This window comes from Colossoma macropomum, unplaced genomic scaffold, assembly GCF_904425465.1.
Source record: "Colossoma macropomum unplaced genomic scaffold, Colossoma_macropomum, whole genome shotgun sequence".
In the NCBI taxonomy this organism is placed as follows: Eukaryota; Metazoa; Chordata; class Actinopteri; order Characiformes; family Serrasalmidae; genus Colossoma; species Colossoma macropomum.
In genome coordinates this window covers 27,157,771-27,180,038 of record NW_023494792.1, presented here as the reverse complement: position 1 = coordinate 27,180,038, position 22,268 = coordinate 27,157,771, and positions in this window count along the sequence as shown.

Here is a 22,268-nt window from a genome sequence, read left to right as displayed (position 1 = left end):
TGCTCCGAGATGGGATGCGCGCTGAATGTGTTGTGCAGAAGGCTGTACTGCGGCGTATACGGAGTCGTTGTGGCGTAAAGATGGGCTAATTTTACTCTGGGCTCCTAGTTGAAGCCAGAGCTGGAAAATGAATGATGTTAATTATAAAGGACAGTCCTTCAAGCTCTAGCTTGGGTTGGGTTACCCCTCCCTCGCTTTCTCTCTCCATCCATCCCCTCCTCCGCTGTTTCTCTCTCTCTACTGCCGGGGGAAACCGGAGACGGATTTGTTTTTCACTTATCATTTTGTGGATGTATGTGTGTGGAGGGTGAAGCGAGAGTGTGTTTACATTTCCTAACCCTGCTTCTTCATATCCACTCTGACACTCACAGTCCATTCATATTTCTACATCCATACATTCTTCACAAGCACACGCTCCCTCGTTCCAGCCGTTCGCTCACTCGTCCACTCGCTCACTCGGGTCGTTCGTTTGTAGTTTGATTCATATTGTTTTAAGACTCCATTTGTGCAGCCACTTATTCCACATAGCTGACTCATTTATTAGTGTGTTAATAAACGCACATATTTCTTCGTCTTCTTATAAAAAGAAAACGTATCAATCAGTTCATTCAGTAATTCCTTCACTCACACAAAGGAAGCGCTCCGTTCATCCCTCTATTCATCCGTCATTCATTTGTTCCTTTGATCATTTATTAATCCGGATCACTCATACTCATTCATTCATTTATTCATTCATCATTTTTAGCAGGAGCTGTACAAGTCCTTATTTTGTGACTCGTTCATCTTTTCAATCATTCATTTATTCGTTAGTTCATTCACTTTACTCACACTAGTTTGTTCATTCATTTATTCATCTTCTCTAACAAAAGCTTTACATTTTTTTGTTTGAAAATGGCAGTTTCTACTGTTTTCAGTCATTCATTCATTCATTCATTCATTTACTTTACTCGCACCAACTGATCTGTTCATTCATTCATTCATTCATTCATTCATTCATCACCTCTAACAAAAGCTTTACAAATTATTTTCTTTTTAGCTTGAATATGACAGTCCCTACTATTTCATTCGTTCATTAATTCATTCATTCACGAGTTTTTTTTAGTCATTCATTTATTCATTCATCTATTCATTCATTCATTCCTCATTTTAACATAAGATGCACACATTCCTTTTAGAATGAATTGCTCCTGTTTTTTGCCACTTATTCATTCACTCAGACCCGTACTCACTAATTCGTTCATTCATTCATTCGTTTATGTATCACTAATAGCAAAAGCTGTACAAATTCTGTTTTAGCCTTAAGAAGGGAATTTCTCCTGTTTTCATCACTCATTCATCTGATCATGTATTTATTTGCTCATTCACTCTCTTGTTCATTCATTTATTCATTCATTTGTTTGTTCGTTCTTTCATCACCTCTAACAGGAGCTTTACGGATTCGTTTTTAGCTCGAAAGAAAAATTCCTACAGTTTTGGGCCCTTATTCAACTGACTGATCGTTCCTTTCATTCATTCAGTCATTCATTCATGCATTCATTCATTCATTCATTCATTCTCTACTTTGATCCATTACATGTCAATTTACAATTCATTCTTCCATCACCTCTAACAAAAACTGTATGCATTCTTTTTGGCATCAGTTCCTCCTGTCACTCATTCACTAGTTCATTTGTTCGTTTGTTTAATTCATTCATTCATTCATTCATTCATTCATTCATTCACACTGACTAGTCTGTACGTTTCTTTGTTCACTGATTTTACCAAAGCTGAACACGTTCCTTTTCAGAATGAAGATGAGAATCCCTCCTGTTTCATCCGCGAGCTCAGACACAAAAGCTGGCCTTCAGCTGAGCTCTCGTATCGTTTGCCTTCAGAAGAGTGCTTGAAAAGCCCCGTTCTGTATTCTAACCAGGCTGCTCGTGGCTTTTTGAATTCTGCCTCATACCAGAAGAGCCCTTGAAGCCGTGCGTCTCCTGATCTCTGTAATAGATCAGTGGCGAACCCTCAGGGCCTTCAAGGCCTTCAGCCGGTGCTCAGACTTACACGAATAAAAAAACGTCAGTTTAGATTACTCAGGTTAGATAAACACGTTCCTGGCTTGCAGAACATGCTGACGTCCGCTTCCTTGTTTTGGAGTGTAATTTGATGAATGAATGAATGAGTAAATAAAAGCTGCTGCAGTCCAGTGGTAAATCAGCATGATTCTGCTGTGTAATGACTGACTGTATCCACCATTAAAGTAGTTCTGCGATGGCTGCCTGGACTGTAGAGCAAACGCAGCGGAGCGGGTTTAATTTTATTTTATAAATGTGTGAAGTACTTATTGCACTTTTAATATCAGCCTCGAGGGACTGAGCTCTGCAGTGGATTTATTCAGTAAGTTATGTTGAGGGTCTTGCAGGCTGGCTGTGTGATTTGCGGGGAGCATGTGGTGCTGCACTGTCGGCCAGACTGTCAGTAATTTGCGTACAGTTGGTCCTCCAGCACTATCACTGAGCTGATAGCTGTAACATCTGGACTGGCCTTGAGATCATCACTACAACACCTGCACTGACTCTTGTTCATCCGTGAGCTGCTCTTTATTTGCTTCTTTGCCGTTTCGAGTGCTCTGGTCTTGGATGTGCTGGTCAAACGGAAAGTAAAAATTAGCTAGAGTGAATGGAGAGAGAACATTCTAGAGACTTTCAGCAGTCGAACACACGTCTGGAACACCCAGGGTTCAACATTAATGAAAGCCTCAGGCAAGTAAAACATTCGGGTAACACTTTCTATGAATGTCACCTTTGTAAGCATCTATAAACACATTCATAACATGTTATAATGCATTCATAAGACATTATAAACATAGCTATAAATATTTATAAAAATGCATTACACGTTATAGCCATGTTTATTATGCGTTATGAATTGTTAACATAATACATTATAAGTACTGATCATAACAAATTATAAGAGCTCATAAGTGGTATTTGTCCGCTCTAAGTAAAGTGAAGCGTACTGTACTAAAGCCTCCTCCAGTGTTAAGAGTGAGGCTACAAGTTGAAGTATTTACTGAAGGATTTACTGAATCACTAAAACATTCACAGTAAAGCTCATTACAGGCTTCAAATGTCAGAGTTTAAACTAGTGCTGCCATCAGTGTTTTACCCAATGTGGGAAAGGTAATGTACACCGCCGTTAGCTTGGTATTTGTCTTTACGCTCTCCAAGCTGGGACTGAATTCATTGGCACTGACAGTATAACATGTTATTAACACTATTTATAATGCATTGTATTAACAATTCATAATGTATAATAAACATGGCTATAAAGTGTAATTCAGTGTAATTCTTTTTTATAAATATTTATAGCTATGTTTATAATGCCTTATGAATACATTATAACATGTTATAAATGTGTTTATAGATGCTTACAAAGGTGACATTCATAGAAAGTGTTACCAAACATTCTCTGAGATCTGAAACAGTGGCATTGAAAATCACTTGCCCGGTGGGGCAAGCTGACCTTCAGTCATAGAGTACTTTTGGCAGTGAACAGCGAACTTAATTCACATTTGTATGGGTCAAACTACCGAACTGGTTCAAAGTCACAGTTGAAAACACATTTTAGACTCCTGACTTGGACTTCAGATGAAAATCCTTTTGCTTTGAGTGACCCTATACGTTCCTTATGTTTATTTAATTAAAATAAATGATTATTAGGGCTCCCGAGTGGCGCAACCGTCTAAGCGTTGGCCCTGTCATCAGGAGATTGCGAGTTCAATCCCTGGTGATGCTACAGCCATCCATAGCCGGGAGTCCAAGAGAACACAATTGGCCTCGCTCTCTCTGGGTGGGTAGGATGCCCCCCCCACATCACCCAACGCGATGCTAGTCAGCGCAGGCGTCTGTTAGCTGATGTAACAGATCTGGCGGTTGGTGTTCTCCTCCAAGCGCGTTCAGCTGTCCAGTGACGTTGCGTTAGCGGCAGTTTTAAAAGACGTGTTGACGCTTCACAGGTCTCGGAGGAAGCCTGTGCTAGCCCTCGCTGGTGGTGCCGTGTGTTCGGGGAAGTCCTGACTAATGTGACTAAATTGGGGAGAAAATTGGAGAAAAAAAATCCATTTTGTCTTTAACAAAGCAATCATAACACTGCTGAAACTTCACCAAATGTTACATTAGTGACAATTTTGGCTCATTTTGATCAGAATTCAAAAACATTAGCCAGTGTTCTAAAAGATACTTAGCCACCTACTCTCTCTTTTGATGTCTTACAATTAAGCCAGTCTAGCATAGCAAAACTACCATAAAACAATGTCTCAGACATCAGGCAGTGAATTCATAACCAATTCATTCAATAACTTTCTGTGAGGGAGCTTTTAGAGGTGGACGTCTGGTTCCTATCACCACCACTATGAACTATCCAGACTCTAAGTTTCTCAAAAATGGAGCATTTACAGAGCAAATACCTACTGTCCTTCATATTTTGATGAATGAAAAATGCTCGGAAAAAAGTCTGGTTCTATAGACTTATATATATATATATATATATGTGTGTGTAAAATGTAGTTTTTTAAAGCAGAATATTGTTCGAGACAGTGTTAACTCTGTTCAGGACAGTAGACTTTCAGTGCAGTTGCACGACCAGGCAAGTTGGGAAATCCGTTAATGTTGAGCGCCACACACCAACCAGAGGTTTGTGTTTGATGTGTTTGTCCAGTCGGTGAGCTCTGTCCTTTAACTTCACTGTTCACTAATATATCGACATTTCATCCAGTCGTGTCGGAGCTTTCCTGTTGGAGCGTTCCTCATTAATTCACACAGAGGGGAGCTGGCGTGTCGGACAGTGTAAGGCAAACGTAAGCAGTGCAGTTTTCCTGTGAGTGATGAGGTGAAGGCTGCAGACTGCAGGCCCTGAGCTGCGTGGAGAGTCTGCGGTGATTGTGTAATTGAGGAGGCAGCGGTGCTGCACTCAGCCAGGTGTGTGAACGCCAAAGGCTTATAGTGACACGACCTGTGTGTGGGCTGACACGGTGGTCACCCCCGGCAACCACGCTGACATCTACAAGATAGAGGGGGAGAGAGAGGCGGGGGGGGTGTTTACTTAAACCCTCGGGACAGCACTGTGAATCATACACCTGCTCACTTCACAGAGTTACGGCTCACTGCACACAGCTCACTCTCTCTCTCTCTCGCTCTCTCTCGTTCTCTCCTTTCTCTCTCTCATTCTCTTTTGTTCTTTTTCTCTTTCTTTCTTTTGCCCGTTTCTCTCTGTGTCTCTCCTTCTGTCCCTCTATCCTTCCTTCTATCTCTGTCTGTTTCTCTCTCTCTCTCCCTCCTTCTATCTCTCTTTCTTTTGTTTATTCTTTCGTTCTCTCCCTCCTTCTATCTCTCTCTCTCTCTCTCGTTCTTTCTTTCTTTTGCCCCTATTTCTCTTTCTCTATTGTTGTTCTATCTCTCTCTTTCTCTCTCTCCCTCCATCCCTTTGTTCCTGTCTCTCCCCTCTCCCTCCATCCGTTTCTCTCCCCTCTCCCTCCTCCTCTCGCTCTCTCCCTCTCCCTCTCTCTTTCTCTCCCCCCTCTCTCCATCTCTCTCGCTATTTCCCCCTCTCTCTATTTTGTTTTTTTTTCTTTTCTCTCCTTACTCTCTCTCTCCCCCTCTCTTGTTCTTTCTCTTTCTTTCCTTTCTTTCATTCTTTCTCATCTTCTCTCTCTCTCCCTTTCTTGTTCTTTGTTTCTTTCTTTTGCTTCTATTCCACTTTCTCTCTCCCTCCTTCTAGCACTCTCTCTTTCCCTCCCTCTGTTCCTGTCTCTCTCTCCTTCTCTCTCTCTCTCTTTCCCTCTCTTGTTCTCTCTTTCTTTTGCCCCATTTCACTTTCTCTGTTGTTCCTCTCTCTCTCTCTCTCTCTCTCTCTGTCTCTCTCTCTCTCTCTCTCCCCCCCCCCTCCTTCTGTCCTTCTGTGCCTGTAAAGACCCAGCAACTATGAATGTGAATTAAACGTAATATAATTTGTGGTATATTGCAAACACTCTTACCGAAAGAGGGAGAGGAAACCAAACATCATGGAAACACTGCTGTTACTGCCCGAGCAGGGATTAGAACCCCTACATATATACTATATTATAAAGACTGTAACACTAATGGATATAAACTCGAGTTTGAACTCTGTTTAACTATGTAAGGCCTGCCTTAAAGAAATTATGAGCTCTTTATCAGCAGCATTTACAGCTCTGTAATGATGCATCCACGTCAGGTCGAAGGGACTGAGGTTAAATCTCCACAGGTGGTCAGTACTGCACCAGAGGGGCCACCCCAGAGTGAAGAAGCTCATGAAACATGACCCAACCCACTAATGATATTGAAGAATGATCACATAAACTCAATTATCATACACACTGACCAAGAGGGCTCTTGTACAGTCTGAGGGCCAAAGCTTAGCCAGCTTGTTTTGGGTTGTTCCCCGGTGACTCCGGCGTCCAGCCTTTTATGTAATATCTCTCTCACTGATGATATCAGGAGACGAGAGTGTGGATTTCAGCACAGCCAGATGGTTCAGGGGGAGCAGGAGGGCTGAGAGTAGCCCGGAGAATTCCCACAGGGCGTCCACAGAGCGGTGCAGATGTGTACCGCACGCCTGATGTTCAGGGTCCAATCCCAGCTGTGCCGTGTGATGTCCAGGGTCACGATTAGTTGCAGTGGATCACTGCTGTAGCTGAAACATCTGAATGGTCACATGGTGGATTCTGGTGCTTTGCCCTTACAGTTACTGTTTGCAATTACAAGTACCGACTAGAAGGGGAACGTTAGCGAACCTGCTTTAAGTGGCTTGACAGTCCGTTTGCTGTGGCGTCCCAGGTGGTTCTTAAGGTGTATCTAGGCTATTGCTATGGTATCCCTGGTGGTTGTTAAGGTATTGCTAGGCTATTTCTGTATTATCCCAGGTGGTTGCTAGTGTATATTGTGCTAGTATGCATGGGAATCTGTATGTATGTTTATAAGGAGCAGGTTGAGAGAGTTCTTTGTTGCAGCATTTGTGGCCATTAGATTTTAACTTCAACATTTCATTATTCATTTCCTACCAAATTTGTGTTTGAACAAACGCTGTATGAAAACTGTACGTCCAGTCAGTTCCAAAAGCACAAACACTGTTTGCAAACAAACACTATAGGCTCCATGATCCTGTAGCTTTTCATGGTTCTAGCTTGACTCGAGAAAATGGTACAAAAGTAATAATATGGTAGAATAATAATAAGATGATAGCGAAGAACAGTAAGTGATGCCTTGAACTTTCTTTATTGAACATTCATTCCTAGAGATGGTACAGGGTAAATTAAAAGAAATGGATATGGTCATTTGAATGTTTTTCAAGATATCACTCTTTTATTGTCCTACATACTTTCAATAACTTACTGATCTTACCAAAAACAGATTTGCCCACCCGAGTAACAAGATTTCATTCAATCATTCATTCACTCATTCATTTATTGCTGAATACGTTCTGAAGCTGACGGGACTTTTACAGGTTAAGCTGGTTGCTGCACCCCTTGCTATTAAGATTACATTATTTGCCCAAACGTTTGTGTAGAACTGTATTACAGTGGACTGTATTATGGTCAAGGATGGAGAAAATGACAAATTATCAATGCTGAAATAAAGCGAAATTGATGAGCTTTTGAACTCTGCTCCTCTGAACACTAAAATGATGTCACTCACTCTTCATAGTGTCTCATAATGTGTCTAGCAGTCCATAAAGATGAATGAAGTTTAGAAGCTTGCACACTTCCTGCCTGTCGTTGCCATAGGCAACAAACTGACAACAGATACATTTTTGCAGAGAGACATTCAAAAGCAATGCATTACAAAAAAAAAATCCTTTCTTTTTCATCTTTTTCAGCCTTTTTGCTGTCTGTGGAAATAGATAGCTTCTCTCTCACAGTGTTCAGGTGGGATTTCGGCCCCTGCTTTTATACAGACAGGCTTCAAGTCTTGAAGATTCTGGTGGGCCTACTGGTCAATCTTGATCTTCAGTTCCTTCCACAGACTTTCTGTGGGGTTCAAGGGTTCGGTCACCTTGGATTTAGGTGATTGGGCCATTCCAACACCCATTATTTTCTCCCTATGGAAGCAACTGAGGGTCCTTTTTCCAGTGTTTTGGATCGTTGTCCTGCTGGATGGTCTACCCATGTCTCGTCCTCATCGTCTTGGTGGATGGCAGCAGACTTTTCTCAAGAATTTCCTGGTGCATGACTCCATTCATCTTCCTTTGGATTCTGGCAGTACCATGAGTACAGAAACAGCACCATATCATGATGTTTCCACCTCTGAACTTCAGTGTAGTTAGGTCTGGTGATTTTAAGGTCACCTGCAGAGCCATTTCTCCTCCAAACTCATCTAACCATGCTACAATCTCACAGTGATCTACAGGCTTTGCCAAATGTTCTGTAGCAAACTTTAACATGCCTTTTCTTCAATAATGGAGTCTTATTATGGCGCGGAATGGAGACCGTGGTGGAGTGCACTGCCTGTTGTTTTCTCTATGACAACTGTACCCACTGCTTCCAGGAGCTCTTTTTCGAGTGGTCCTTGGGTCTTGGGCTGCTCTTCTGGTACTTGTAGGAACAATTTGGAGTTGCTAACCAGCCCCATTGCTGTGTTGCTCAGCTATGTTGTTGGGAATGTCTTGGGAGAACTGATGGCCACTGTGATCAGGGAATACTATTGATTTGAAGGGCTGTACTTGGTGTACTTGATGTTTAGGAAGGTGGCACATATCAAATTGTTGTCCACATGAATGCCTGGCCCAGCGTGTTCTAGCAGAGCATCGTGGCTCCAAGGTCCAGCTCCAATGCTTGTGTGTCCATTGTAGCCGTTTTCAGTAGTGGACTGGAGTTAGCATGGGCTAACTTGTGCCACAGTAGCTCTTCTGTTGGTTCGAAACAGATGGAATAGCCTTCGTTGCATCGTTGAGCTTTTGATGGTTCGTGATTTGACCACTGTCGGTAGATACTCACCACTCCTGACCGAGAGCACCCCACATGCCTTGCTGCTCTGGTCAAAGTTAATTAGTTCTTTATGCCTGCCCATTTCTCTTTATCCAACATGTGAATTACAAGAACCGTCTGTTCTCTTATCATCTCATATATCCCAGATCTTGGCGTGTGCCATTGTTATGAGATAACGTTATTCACTTCATCTGTGAAAGCTTTGGCTCATCAGTAGGTGAATATTTATTTTAGCACTGAATATAAGTGGTGGAGCAGTTTAGGCTGTTAGCTATTTTATAGCCTGTTTAGCCTGTCAACTTTGTGTTGTTGTTAAGAAAATATTTGTTGGAGGTCTTCATCTATCAGTACACTCGGTGGTCCATGTGAGCAGCAAAACAGTCCATTCACATCACAGTGGATTCAGTGAAACGACATGTTAAGATGACAGAGGGGAAAATAACCACAGTGTTCTTGAAATGTCAACATGTTGTTTTACCAGAACCTACTTAATGATCCAAATGGGTCTTTGACACATTACTGTAGGGCACTGCATGGTTAAAGAACGTTTCATTACGTGATGGCATTGTGGATTAAGCTAAGAGGGCTAAACTGTATTCGCTGCCTTACTGCCTTCAGCTCTTTGCTGGATTCTGTTGTCAAGTGCCAGGTGGAGTGATTTATGCCCAGACGCACTGGAGGAATCTGTTTCAGTCTAAAATCTGTGGCACTGATGCCATCCATCAGGAACAGCCCCAGAGGACCAGGCTGAACAGATTTCAGTCAGCTTTTCATGATGGACGATATGGAAAAATATCAAGTTGCAATTATTTTGCTATATATTGCAGTTGTGATGTGCCTCGCCTTTGTCCTTCTGTTCCTGCACACTTAGTTCTCTTTATGAACACAGTGTTCAGACCCATTATGAACACAGTATTCAGGCCCTTTATGAACACAGTATTCAGACTCCTTATGAACACAGTGTTCAGACCCTTTATGAACACAGTGTTCAGACCCTTTATGAACACAGTGTTCAGACCCTTTATGAACACAGTGTTCAGACCCTTTATGAACACAGTGTTCAGACCCTTTATGAACACAATGTTCAGACCCTTTATGAACACAGTGTTCAGACCCTTTATGAACACAGTATTCAGACTCCTTATGAACACAGTATTCAGGCCCTTTATGAACACAGTATTCAGACCCTTTATGAACACAGTATTCAGGCCCTTTATGGACACAGTATTCAGGCCCTTTATGAACACAGTATCCAGACCCTTTATGAACACAGTATCCAGACTCCTTATGAACACTGTATTCAGACCCCTTATGAACACAGTATTCAGGCCCTTTATGAACACAGTATTCAGACCCTTTATGAACACAGTATCCAGACCCTTTATGAACACAGTGTCCATACCCTTTATGAACACAGTATTCAGACCCTTTATGAACACAGTATTCAGACTCCTTATGAACACAGTATTCAGACTCCTTATGAACACAGTATCCAGACCCTTTATGAACACAATGTCCATACCCTTTATGGACACAGTATTCAGGCCCTTTATGAACACAGTGTCCAGACCCTTTGTGAACACAGTATTCAGACCCTTTATGAACACAGTGTCCAGACCCTTTATGAACACAGTATTCAGACTCCTTATGAACACAGTATTCAGACTCCTTATGAACACAGTATTCAGACCCTTTATGAACACAATATTCAGACCCCTTATGAACACAGTATTCAGGCCCTTTATGAACACAGTATTCAGACCCTTTATGAACACAGTATTCAGGCCCCTTATGAACACAGTATTCAGTCCCCTTATGAACACAGTATTCAGACCCTTTATGAACACAGTATTCAGGCCCTTTATGAACACAGTATTCAGACTCCTTATGAACACAGTATTCAGACCCTTTATGAACACAGTATTCAGGCCCTTTATGAACACAGTATTCAGACCCCTTATGAACACAGTATTCAGGCCCTTTATGAACACAGTATTCAGACCCTTTATGAACACAGTATTCAGGCCCTTTATGAACACAGTATTCAGGCCCTTTATGAACACAGTATTCAGACCCTTTATGAACACAGTATTCAGGCCCTTTATGAACACAGTATTCAGACCCTTTATGAACACAGTGTCCAGACCCTTTATGAACACAGTGTCCAGACCCTTTATGGACACAGTATTCAGGCCCTTTATGAACACAGTGTCCAGACCCTTTATGAACACAGTATTCAGACTCCTTATGAGCACAGTATCCAGACCCTTTATGAACACAGTGTCCAGACCCTTTATGGACACAGTATTCAGGCCCTTTATGAACACAGTGTCCAGACCCTTTGTGAACACAGTATTCAGACCCTTTATGAACACAGTGTCCAGACCCTTTATGAACACAGTATTCAGACTCCTTATGAACACAGTATTCAGACTCCTTATGAACACAGTATTCAGACCCTTTATGAACACAGTATTCAGACCCCTTATGAACACTGTATTCAGACCCCTTATGAACACAGTATTCAGGCCCTTTATGAACACAGTATTCAGACCCTTTATGAACACAGTATTCAGGCCCCTTATGAACACAGTATTCAGTCCCCTTATGAACACAGTATTCAGGCCCTTTATGAACACAGTATTCAGGCCCTTTATGAACACAGTATTCAGACTCCTTATGAACACAGTATTCAGACCCTTTATGAACACAGTATTCAGGCCCTTTATGAACACAGTATTCAGACCCCTTATGAACACAGTATTCAGGCCCTTTATGAACACAGTATTCAGACCTTTTATGAACACAGTATTCAGGCCCTTTATGAACACAGTATTCAGGCCCTTTATGAACACAGTATTCAGACCCTTTATGAACACAGTATTCAGGCCCTTTATGAACACAGTGTCCAGACCCTTTATGGACACGGTATTCAGGCCCTTTATGAACACAGTGTCCAGACCCTTTATGGACACAGTGTTTGAGCTGGTGTATTGAACCAAATAAAACTCTAAACTGTTTAGTTTTTTTCTGGATTTCTGTAAAGCTGCTTTGAGCTGATGCCTAAAAAACATCAACATTTTCAGTATTTTTCAGTAATGAAATATTAACAAATCGTTTAAAACTGTGTTTGAATAGTCTAACATCATTTTTGTGCAGGCACTAATGCTGTGTAAATACCATGAAAATATGTAATAATTATTGTTGGCCATCACAGTAAGTAGTAAACAAATAACAACCAGGTGCGATTTGGGACTGAGAGTGATTTATTTCAATATGTGAAGGTACAGATGTTCTGAAACAGCTCCGCAGCTTTGAGCCTACAGTCAATGTTTATTAAAGCCCCAGTTTGCTTATACTCCAAACTTTATTGGTGATTTTTATTATTATAGTTATAGTTTTATATTATAGTTAATAAGAATCATAACAACAAACATCGCTTGTAGAGCACATTTCGTACAGGTAGTAGATTAAAGTGCTTAATGAGCAAGTTGTGAAATTAAATGGTGACAGTAATGAAAAAGAATAATAAAACAATATAATTTATAATATAAAGAAATGAAAAAATGAAAATGAAAGTGGTAAATGTAAAAAAAAAAGATAACTTTTTAATTAAAGATTTTTATCAAAGCCTTTACATAAACAATTACATAAACAATGTCAACATCAGCTCCACACCACTCTCTGTGTTCATGTCCAGCCCTGATGCTCACTGTAAAATGTGCTTGACAATTAAAAGTGAATAGAAATGAATTTAAATGTGAAGTGCTGCAACCCTCATTTGTTATTTTGCTCTGCAACCTTGAGATATGTGTTAATATTTATTCATTCACGCCCTCCTGGTTTAGTGCCAAGTTTCTAGACCACTGGGCTGCTAACTGACCTTTAATAGCGTGTATTTTTTTGTATTTTTTATTTTAGTCTCCAGTTATTTTCCCTTCCTCTAGCTTGCAGTTAATAAAAGCTGGTTTGCTTTGGCTGCATGAGAGAGAGAGAGAGAGAGAAAGAGAGAGAGGGGGGTTGTAAGTGTGTAGTAAGTTGTTGTCCTCTGGGGCAGGCTGTCATTTCTGTGTCATTGACAGAGGCCCTTGGGGACTTCATTTCCCAGCAGGCAGTTCTCTGAGGACAGGGCTGATGTGACAGATCCAGCCTGCAGGGTGAGAGAGACACAAAGCAACAGATGAGCTCACCAGGAACTCAGTCAGGCAGACTGACGTCTGTGAGTGCGTATGTGGGTGATGAAATTAAGCGGTACAGAGACCAGTTACACGCCTGTACGTATCAGTATATACACAAACCCCCGCTGCTCTCGTATGGCTGAATCAAAGTAGCTTTGAATATATATAAACCAGCACAACACACACTAACACACCACCACCACATCAATGTCACTGCAGTGCTGAAAATGATCCACCACCCAGATAATACCTGCTCTGTGGTGGTTCTGTGGGGGTCCTGAAGAACAGGGTGAAAAGGGTTAGTTACATACAGAAACAGATGGACTACAGTCTGTAATTGTAGAACTGGTCATATATATATATATATATATATAATTGTGAGTGATTTTAATGCAGTATGAATCTGCAGTGTGTGTAGTTTTACAGTCTGATGGTAATAATTGTGGAGTGATTTTAATCCAGTATGAATCTGCAGTGTGTAGTTTTACAGTCTGATGGTAATAATTGTGGAGTGATTTTAATCCAGTATGAATCTGCAGTGTGAGTAGTTTTACAGTCTGATGGTAATAATTGTGGAGTGATTTTAATCCAGTATGAATCTGCAGTGTGTAGTTTTACAGTCTGATGGTAATAATTGTGGAGTGATTTTAATGCAGTATGAATCTGCAGTGTGAGTAGTTTTACAGTCTGATGGTAATAATTGTGGAGTGATTTTAATCCAGTATGAATCTGCAGTGTGTGTAGTTTTACAGTCTGACTGTAATAATTGTGGAGTGATTTTAATCCAGTATGAATCTGCAGTGTGTGTAGTTTTACAGTCTGACTGTAATAATTGTGGAGTGATTTTAATCCAGTATGAATCTGCAGTGTGAGTAGTTTTACAATCTGATGGTAATAATTGTGGAGTGATTTTAATCCAGTATGAATCTGCAGTGTGAGTAGTTTACAGTCTGACTGTAATAATTGTGGAGTGATTTTAATCAAGTTTTGATTTTAATCCAGTATGAGTTTTTACAGTCTGTCTCTCTCTCACTCTCTCATTCAGTTCATTGCTTTATTGATACGAGTAAATATCACGTTGTATTATTTTCTCTTATTAACACAACTCTCTCTTTCTCTCTCTCTCTCTGCAGATGTGCTGGTGAATGGTAAAGCCTGTGATTGTGACGTGGTTGCCGACTGTAAGGTCGGTGATGCCGTGCCGCTGGAGGTGAAGCTGACCAATCGCAGTAAGAGTCCTGTCGGTCCGTTCTCTCTGAGCGTCGTCCCGTTCCAGGATTATCAGAATGGAGTCAAAAACTTTGAGCTGCAGGATGTCGTCACCTTCATCGGCTCCAACTCCTTCTACATCGACTCGGTAACAGACACACACACACACACACACACACACAGACCGGTGGCAGGGCCGGGCCTGGGCCTGGGCCCTGGGCCTGTACCCACACATATTTAAAATAAGCACAAGCACAGATGTTCACAGGTCATTTCTTGCAAGTCTGAGTCAGGTCTCAAGTCCTTGATTGTTACATCTCAGTTAAGCACTGTTAATTCACTACATGGCCAAAAGTGTGTGGACACTTCCCATTATTGGGTTCAGCTACACCCATTTTTAACAGATGCATATTGTGAACCATGCAGCCTTTTAGTTTCAATGGACAAACACTGGCAGTAGAATGGGTCGTACTAAAGAGCTCAGTGACTTCAAATATGGCACTGTCATAAGATGCCGCCTCTGCCCCAAGTCAGTTACTCAAATTTCTGCCCTGCTAGATCTGCCCTGGTCCACTATACATGTTGTTACTGTGATATGGAAGAGTCTAGAAGCAACAGCAGCTCAGCTGTGAAGCGGTAGACCATGCAGTCTCACAAAATGGAAGTGCTAAAGTGCATGTAAAAACCTGAGTCCTCTGTTGTGACACTTACTAGTGAATTTCAAACCACTTCTGGAAAAAACAGCACAAGAACTGATCAATGGATTGTTTTTCCTCACCACTGCAAGTCTAAGATCATTTTCCGCAATGTCAGGTGTCAGCTGTTAGACTCTGAGCTGTGGAAACCTGTTCTCTGGAGTGATACAACTGGTGCTTCACCATGTCGCCTACTAAATCTGGGCTTGTCAGATTTTAGGAGAACTGGTTTAGTTTGGATGAGGAGGAATAATGGTCTGGGGCTTTTCTTCCTGGTTTGGGCTCCTTCCAGTGAGGTGAAATCATTACACTACAGCATGCAGTTACCATTCTAGAGAACCAATGTTCTGTTTCAGCATGGCAGCGTGTGTCCTCTGTGCTCAAAGCGAGCTCTGTAAAGACATGGTTTTGCCCAGTTTGATGTGAAAGAACCTGAGAGCCCCAACTTGAACCCCGTCCAACATCGTTTGGTTGAATTGGAGCCCTGCCTGTGAGCCAAGCCTTATCGCCCAACATCAGCTGCTGACCTCACTAATGCTCTTGTGGCTGAATGGAAGCAAATCCCTGAAGCAATGTTCCAACATCTAGTTTAAAGCCTTCCCAGAAGATCAGAAGCGGTTGTAGCAGCTAAGGGGGAACAGACTCCCTATTAATAGCCTTACTGCTTCAGTGAGATGTTCAGTAAGCACGTATGGATGTGATGTTTTGGTATTTACATGCTTTTGGCTTGATTGGCTGTGTGCATTTCCAAACGAAGCGAAATGCAGCACTTTAATCTCAGTGAAAATAGAGAGACAGTTTTATCAGAGCTCGTTCACGGCTCTGCTCTGTTTGTGTTATTGAATCGGTCCTGTGAGTAAATCACAACATAAATTTCACACACGTCAGACAGGTCGCCTTTAATAGAGAGTAATCAATTACTCGTTTTTTTATATGTTAGGGTACTCAACTGCAAAATTACTCAAAATACCAATCAGTGCTTTAAAGATTTATTTAATGATTTAAGCTTTAAAATAACTAAAGATTTTCTGAACTCTCAGCGAACGAGTCACATTTTCATGCTAGACCTGTTTTATCAATATATACAGTACAGCGCAAAAGTCCTGGGCTCCTAAACAGACCATTTAACAGGTGTTTTACCTGTAAAACTATATCACTGTTGTCTGAAGAAAACTTGGTATTTCCAAAATGAGAACTTTACAGGAGAAGGAAAAAACATACCTTACTTTTAATGTAAGTTAATGGAACCAGATGTCTTTCCAAGTCATTTTGGGCCGTTTCTTTTGGTCCATTCTTCATGAAATTTACACACAATGTAAAGAACAACAGGTTTTTTCAGATTATGTCAACAACTGAAAAAAAAATGAACATAAAAGGTTTTCGGTAACACTTTCTATGAATGTCACCTTTGTAAGCATCTATAAACACATTCATAACATGTTATAATGCATTCATAAGGCATTATAAGCATGGCTATAAATATTTATAAAAATGCATTATACGTTATAGCCATGCTTATTATGCATTATGAATTGTTAACATAATACATTATAAGTACTGATCATAACAAATTATAAGAGCTCATAAGTGGTATTTGTCCGCTCTAAGTAAAGTGAAGCGTACTGTACTAAAGCCTCCTCCAGTGTTCAGAGTGAGGCTTCAAGTTGAAGTATTTTCTGAAGGATTTACTGAAACACTAAAACATAAACAATAAAGCACATTACAGGCTTCAAATGTCAGAGTTTAAACTAGAGCTGCCATCAGTGTTTTACCCAATGTGGGAAAGGTAATGTACACCACCGTTAGCTTGGTATTTGTCTTTACGCTCTCCTTCTTTGGCACTGACAGTATAACATGTTATTAACACTATTTATAATGCATTATATTAACAATTCATAATGTATAATAAACATGGCTATAAAGTGTAATTCAGTGTAATTCATTTTTATAAATGTTTATAATCATGTTTATAATGCTGTATGAAGGCATTATAACATGTTATAAATGTGTTTATAGATGCTTACAAACGTGACATTCATAGAAAGTGTTACCAGGTTTTCTTCCGAAAGCAGCGATATGTAGCATTACAGTAAATGCAAACAGCCGTTGCTAACAGCATAAAATCGAGCATACAGCCACTGACAGTCGTGCTGGTCAGTTCATCAGATTTTTGCCCTGCTAGAGCTGCCCTAGTCAGCCGTAAGTGAAAATAGCAAGAAGTATCCCGTTTTCGAGATGTTAGTTGATATTTGCTGATTATACGAACACAGGTTTGGTTCCTGATTTCTCCTCAGTGCTTCCAGTAGTCACATGGTTTTGCTCAATTCCATCAGTAGCACACCTGATTTAATGTTATGAGGCACAGATTGGATAAACAAGGTGTTGGATGATAATTACTGTTCATAATGCGGTTTGGATATGATTAAACATAAACCTTCACATATACATAAAAATCACTGTTTTATTAATGTTCTATGCTTTTTTCCCTGAGCGTAAAACTGTAGTCCCATGTCTTATCCTGTAAGGTACAGTTCGTCAGGTCCAGTTTGCAGTAGTGTTTTTCTTTCTTTAAAGCACATGACTCAACTCATTAGCTGATCAGTCTAGGCCTTAATGAGCTGAATCAGTGGTCAAGACTGTTCTAATACTGCCTGTCCCTATGCTTGTGACAGAGTGTGGGTCCAAGGTTGACCAGCCCAGCATTTATCACACTTATCTCTGTCTGATGGGCTGTCAGGTGTGGCTACCTGGAAAGAGAACATGGTGGCTGTGCTCTGTCTTGCTGTAGCGTTTAAAGGATAGTTTAGCATGAAATCAAATTTACACAGTTTCCCTGCTCACCCCTAATGTAGCTGACTGACCATGACATGTTTGATGTCTGAAGTTTGCTTCTTTGGATTCGACCTGGAGCGACGAGGCGAATGTAGCTAACAGGTAGTTGAAGCTTATTGGCGATTAGCCTCTAACTGCCTACATAAGTCATCACACACCATGTTTCATCACTGAAACCATGTTGAGTTGTTAAGTAATCTCAGATCTGCATCATGTAATGAGAAAAGCTAGTTTTATGGTTACATTAACCTGTAACTACTTGACCTTTGTAATATATGAACTCTGCTACATAACACTGACATGAACATGCCATGGCAGATGTTATATGCTGTCATGAGTCGTGCTGATAGATTCTGCCCAGTAATATAAACAGTATTATTTTATCCTTGCTGGTAATTATCACGGCAGATGCCACAATGACTACCTAGAGTACATTTAGCAAAAATTAGAATATGACGCAAGTCTTCATGGCCTCAAACACAATTACTGGTAAGGGTAACATGACATTGTTATATAACTGAACTAAATCAGTGACAGTTTTTATGAAAGTATATGACACTATATGATAGTAAATGACTCTCTCTCTCTCTCTCTTTATATATATATATATATATATATATATATATGTTGTATGTATAGATAGTTCAGGTTACTCATTAAGAACCCAAATTAATACATTTCTTCATAAAAAAAAGCATCCACTTTATTTGGACCCTTTTCATCCATCTCTTTTTAGCAAATTTTGAAAATTTGGCCAAAAAAAGGAAAGAAAACGTGGATGGATAAAATGTTAATATTTTGCATGTAGGATTTTTTGCATAGCACCCTGTGTCAGCTATACGAAATCAGCTGAAAATTCAGAAAATATGAACAGAGTCAGAATTTAAGGTAGTATATTTTACATGCAATAAAACAAATATAACTAACTTGAAAAATAAATAAAACTAATACAAATAAAAATATATTGCTTACCAGTATTGCAGCAGTGCCAGTGTTTGTTTACCTGCACAACTGATGTACAAATAAATGCTGATTGTACTGTTTTATGGACACCGCATGACATACGGTTATGTATAAAAATGGATAGAAGCACTTTGCTTAGCTAAAAACAGAAGCATTAATGATGTTGAAGCCTGAATTTTTGTGCTTTGGTCCACTTTTAAAAAAGACCAAAGCGTTGAAATTACTGAACATCTTAACAGGTTTTAAGGTCAGTGTGATGATTTAGGTGTGCAGGCTGGTGCAGCATAACCTTCCATTACTTCTTAGCTGTTTTAGCCTCATCTCCAGAAGCTTCATTCAGCTTGTCTGATCAACTCTATTTGGTGTAAAGGTTGTAAATCTGATATTTTCCCACTCAACTGTCGCTTTAATCCCGTGGTCATGACTGAATGCCGTGTTTCTCTCTCTCTCCAGGTGAGTCCGGCAGGAAACTCCACCTGTGTGGGCGCGCTGCTCTTCCTCTACACAGGGGATTTCTACCTGAGCATTAAGTTCCAGGACGACAGCGCAGGCCGTGACCTCCCGCCCGCCTGGTTCTGTCTGCCCAGCGTCCACGTCAGAGCTCAAGAGCCAGTCGAGGCGGCTGCCTGAGGCTGTGGCCTTTGATTTTGAGACCTCCTGACCTCTGGCTGAGCCAACAGACTCCCTTTTTGAAGAAGTTATCTACTGTAATTATGGACCACTCCACTTCTGCTGTAATGTAGAGCTGTTTCATTCATCTTAGTGAAGCCTCGTCAGGGGACCTTTATGACCAGTCATTCTCAGGGCCCCCAGACAGTCCAGATTTTTGTTCCAACCTAACTTGCGTAGGGACAGAGCAAAAATGGTACATCTGGGAGTCCCTGAGGACCACTGCTTTAGACGCCATCAGCTGAGCACCACAAAAGAGCACCAAACGTCACCACGCTGACCGGTCAGTTTCGAGGATGACCTCCAGCATTCCTTCAGTCCAGCATGAAGGAAAAGTTAGTTTACTGTTTTAGAACATCCGGAGTTTTACAACCCTCCACACAAACATTACTACAATAATCTCTAAGTGAAAAACAGAGTGCGCTCTTTGGTCCCACTTTACTTTAAGTGTCTCTAATAACTGTGTAGTTACACATGAATAACATATGCAGCAACACTGTAACTACTGATGATTTAGTCACTGTTATAAATGGATTACAAAAGTACAGCCTATGTAATGTGTATCAACTTCAGTTTTGCCTCATGTAATTACACCAGTGGACCTTCCACACAGGAACTTTCCTGTAGTGCAGTGTTGAAGTTACAGGTTAAAAGAAGTGGACAGTTCCTGTGTAGTTGTTATGTAGGTACTGTGTAATAATGGAGGGGTAATATAGACGCTGTTTTGGGGGAAATGCAACACATTTAATAAATGTCATAAAAGTTACATGTTAAGATAAGGAGACGTCTGCTCTTCTGTCACATTACAGAATGGTTTAAAGCTGAAACTGGTTACAATGTCAGCACTGGCAACATAAATGCTAGCTAAATGTTAGGAAAGCTGGCAGATCCAGTGTAAGTAATGTCTTAATGTAAGTTATTACACACTTCCTTTTACTGCTGGAAAAGACTTCTGGAAAAAAAAACTGCTGTTCCAGTCTGATTATGAATGTATTTACATTTATGCTGTTACACTTGTGTAATTACATGAGAGAGAATGGGCTGTTACAACTATCAAGATGCTCTTGTGTAATTATATGAAGCAAAACTGAAGTTGATACACAGGCTGTACTTCCATAATCCATCTGTAACAAGTGACTAAATCATTAGTAGTTACATTATTGTTGCTTATGTTATTAGCATGTAACTACACAGTTATTAGACACTAATATAAAGTGGGACCCTCTCTTTATTATTGACTGTGAGTTTTAGAATGTATGTCGCTCGAATTGTGCCCTCTCAAAAAATTGTGCTTATAATAGATAAAATGCCTGTTAATCAAATACGTTAACCCGCCCCCTCAGAAACCATGTATTTATTTCTTTATTTTCATTCAAAATTGCCCTTCACATTGTGTAAACATTTCCAAAATTCTTTAATTATTCTTTAAGAAAGCTCTTTACAGTAACCTGCATTAATTTAAGAATGTTTCCCCACTGCAGTTTTATAGATACAAGCTTTTCGTACAGCAATGATAATATTTAAATCCCTCATAAAAATACCCCATAAATGCAAATCATGACAAAGTTTCTTGATATCTAACTGCACATTATGTTCCTTTATGACTGTAAAAGAGTAAACATACTGTAAGGCTCATATAATGAGAAAAGCTTTACTTTTTTTGTCAGATTTCTCACATTTCCAGTCAAATACATCTCATCACTGTCAGTACAAAACCTCCAATCTCCAAACTGGTAAAAAACTTTACAGGAGAAGGAAAAGATGTTCCTAACTTATAATGTAGGTTTTTTAGTCACACTTTATTTAGATGGTCCCCTTTAGATAATCTACAGAGACTTAAATCATTAACAAACTTTCTGGTAATATTCAGTTATTATCAACAACATTATGGTTAGGTTTAGGTTTAGAATTAGGGTTAGATTGAATAGAATCTTTCACACTCAACTTCAAGTTCAGTTGCATTTAATGGATATATAGTTGAATGTTATTTAAAGATATACTGAGCATCTATAAAGCATCTACAGTGGACCATCCAAAAAAAAGTTAGGTTTTTTTTTCCCCCCAAGTAACTTTGGATCATTTCTGTTGATCCATTCATAATAAAATTCTCACACGATATAAAGGGAAGCTGGAATTTTTAAAATAATGCATATAAGACAACAAAAGTGGAGATACAGAGTTTCGTTTTGACAGTGATGATATGCTGAGGGCTTGTTGGCTACCAATCTGAAGCATTTAAGCAGAAACAAACATTCTGAAGGTTATGAACGCACTCATTCAAGTGTGCCCAAACTTTTGACAGGTACTGTATGCACCCAGAACACACAGAGCTGTTGTCGTAACTAAACCTCGTTATCTCCTAAATGGTAACTTTACAGGAGAAGGAATAAACCTTCTTTACTTTTAATGTAAGTCAATGGAACCAGGTGTTTTTCCAGGTCATTTTAGGCTGTTTCTGTTTGTCCATTCATCACGAAATGAGTAAAGAGCAACAGACGCTTTCAAATTATGTCAAAAACTGAAAAGCGAAATTGAAGATACAAATTGAAGAAACAAAAATGAAGATATACTGTTGTTGTGACAGCAGCGATATAGTGTTGAATGGTATGTTTTACAGTGAGGACGTCTGCGCAGCACCTTGAATCAGCTGTAAAATATCAGCAATTCAGAAATTTCAGTGGGAACTTAGTAATAATGCAGCAGAGTCGAGTGCTAGTTCACCTGCGCAGGATTTTGTGTAGA